We start from the raw sequence: 3200 nt of genomic DNA on the forward strand, positions 1-3200 counted from the left end.
ATGGAATTAGTTTGGGGAAATATGAATCAGAACATTTTAATAGAAATACAGTTTATCAATTACTCTTATACACACAGCAACTTAAATGAATTACTAATGCCAGACTTTCTTGAATGATGGGTCATTTATAACGCACCTGATTTGGAGTACATGGTTTTCAGCTAGTTTTCATAGACTCTTAAAACAAGTGTGTTATTTCTGGAGAAACAAATTCACAGTTTGAATTTATGAAACCTTTATATAGAGATCTATATAGTCCATTTTCACTCTGAACATTGGTAAAGAACTTTTTAGGTGGCTTGTGTCTGGCTTGTGGAATGGATTTAAAGTAGGCTCACAGGTTCATTTTCTCAAATAATACAATCCTCACATTAGTACAACAGCCTTGGCTTTCTAAGTAGGTTAAACTCAGAAGTGTTGCTCGGCTCAGGGGTGCTTACCTGTAATTCCAGTGACTCAGGAGGCTGAGGAAGGAGGATTAAAAGTTCAAAGACAGGGGCTGGGGTGGTGGCTCAGTGGTAGAGTGCTTGCCTAGCATGCATGAGGCACTGGGTTCCATCCTCAGCACCACATAAAAACAAACTAATGTATCCACCTAAAACTAAAGATACATAAATAAATAAATATTAAAAAAAAAAAAGGTCAAAGCCAGCCTCAGCAACTTAGTGAAGCCCTATGTAACTTAGTGAGATCCTGTCCCAAAAAAGGAAAAGTTGAAAAGGGCTGGGGATGTGGCTCCAGTAGTTAAGTGCCCCTGAGTTCAATTCCTGGTACCAAAAATAATTTTTTTTTAACTCAAAAATGTGGAGTGGGTGGATAGGGGGAGAGTTTTAACAAAAACTTCAATGGAATTTAGAAAATTTGGTGGGAGTTAGAAATCCTCATTATTTTATTCTCGTAAGCAGTTTAAATAGTCACTCTGTAATTTTTTCCTGTTTTTGAGCTTGCATAGAGTAGGATTCTTTGAGGGTAAGAACCGCCTGACTGTCACCCTGTATACTCAGAAACTGGCCTATAGTTGATGAGATAATTAGTATGAAAACCCTCTTTGCGGTGTCTGGTCACAGATTACGGACAGGGACCTAAGTGTTTTCAGCTGCCAGTGAGCCCCGCATCCCCCTGCCCAGCACCAGTGCCCACCTACTGCAGAGCTCTGCCGAGGCCCGGCTGCAGGAAGCCTGTCCCAGCTCCCAGCTCCCAGCCCTCTGCATCTCTGAGAAACAACTGCCATAAAGCCGTTGGGGGCAGAAACGGGCTTCTTGGGGTTTAGACCAAAATAGGGGGGAAGAATAGTCTCTGTGGGTGTCCAACGGGTGGGCTGGAGCAGCCACCCTGTGCTGGGGCCGGCGACTCCCGGCCCCTTCTCTGCATCCTCACAGAAGGCAGTCTGCCCGCGGGCCTGTCCCTAATGGATTTCCATTTCTATCAACTGGGGACTTAGATGCTGGCTGGCAATTAGTCCTCATCAGGCAGCAGGAGTTTCCTAAGGGGACTGCCAGCTAGCCTAATTGCTGGCAGCTGTGGGGACACCCAGCTGCCAGGGACAGGATGTTAACCCCCGGTGGCCCAGGATCCACAGACTTTTTTTTTTTTTTAGCGAGGGTCTTGAAACTTTTGCACAGGCTGACCTTAAATTTGTGATCCTCCTCTCTCAGCCTCCCCAGTTGCTGGGATTTCAAGCTTGTGCCACTGTGCTTGCCACAGACTCTTGACCTAGCAGATTCCTCCTCATGTGTGGTATGAGTTGGGATAGACGACTTTTTTTTATTTTGGAAAATTGCAGAGAGATCTGGTTTACTTTGTTTTCAAAGGTACTTTGTGATAAAGTGAAGTTGCCTAACTCCTCCATAGTGGGGAATACTTCATGGGCAGAAGAAAACGAGGCGAGATTGAAAAGAAAAAAGTTGTATTATGGAAATCCTCAAAAATTCAGAGAAGACAGGCTGGGATATAGCTCAGTTGGTAGAGTGCTTGCCTCGCATGCACAAGGCCCTGGGTTCAATCCCAGCACTACAAAAAAAAAAATTCACAGCAGCAGTAGAAGAGCATCGGCCCCTATACTCCATCACCTGATTCTCTATCCTTATTGACTTGCTCCTCCCATCCTCACTTTTCTTTTTTGAATAGTTCATTTTATTTTATTATTTATTTACTTAAGTTTTTTTTTACACATTCTTTTTCCTTTTTATGGAGCCTTTTAAAGCAGATCCAAGATATGTCATTTCATGTATAAATGCTTTCATGTGTAATTCTAATATAATTAAAGATTTAAAATATATATAAAACACAACAGCTGGGCATGGTGGCATACACCTATAATCCCAGCAGCTTGGGAGGCTAAGGCAGGAGGATCACAAATTCAAATCTATCCTCAGCAATTTAGTGAGGCCCTCAGCAACTTTGTGAAATCTTGTCTCAAAATAAAAAATAAAAAGGGATAGGGATGTGGCCCAGTGGTTAAGCACCACTGAGTCCAATCCCTTGAAGAAAAAAACATACACACACACACACACACACACACCACCTTTACTTCACTCAACAAAATAAGCAATAATTCCTTAATATCACATGTGCACATTTCCACAGTGCCTCAAAAGTATCATTCTGTTTGTTTGAATCTAGATCTAATCAAGGTTTTACTGGGTTTTTTAATATATTTTTTAGTTGTAGTTGGACACAATACCTTTATTTTACTTACTTTTATGAAGTGCTGAGGATCGAACCCAGCGTCTCACATGTTCTAGGTGAGCACTCTAACCCTGAGCCAGATCCCCAGCCCCTAGGTTTCACTGGTTTTAGCTGGAACTAGATGACAAGGTAGTCATTTGATCCACTGAATTTTAGTTCTAAACTTGGTAGATTATGTCCTCACAGTCTTCTCTACTCACATTCTCTTCTAACTGGTAATGTTTTAGCCTGTTTTTGTTATTATAATAAAATACTTGAGGCCAGCTGGGTAACTTATAAAGTAAACAGGTTGTTTAGCTCACAGTTTTGGAGGCTGAAAGTCCACACAGCACAGCACCAGCTCTGGCAAGAATCCCCTGGCGTCAGCTCATGGCAGATGGCATCAAGGTGGAAACACAGACAAAAGGGAGAGATCTCATGGCCAGACAGGAAGCCAGAGTAGGGGGCAGGGGCAGGCTGGCTCTTTTTATAACACACCTCTAATAAGAACTAACCAGGGGGCCTGGGGTTGT

This window comes from Marmota marmota, unplaced genomic scaffold (assembly GCF_001458135.2).
Source record: "Marmota marmota marmota unplaced genomic scaffold, marMar, whole genome shotgun sequence".
Taxonomy (NCBI): domain Eukaryota; kingdom Metazoa; phylum Chordata; class Mammalia; order Rodentia; family Sciuridae; genus Marmota; species Marmota marmota.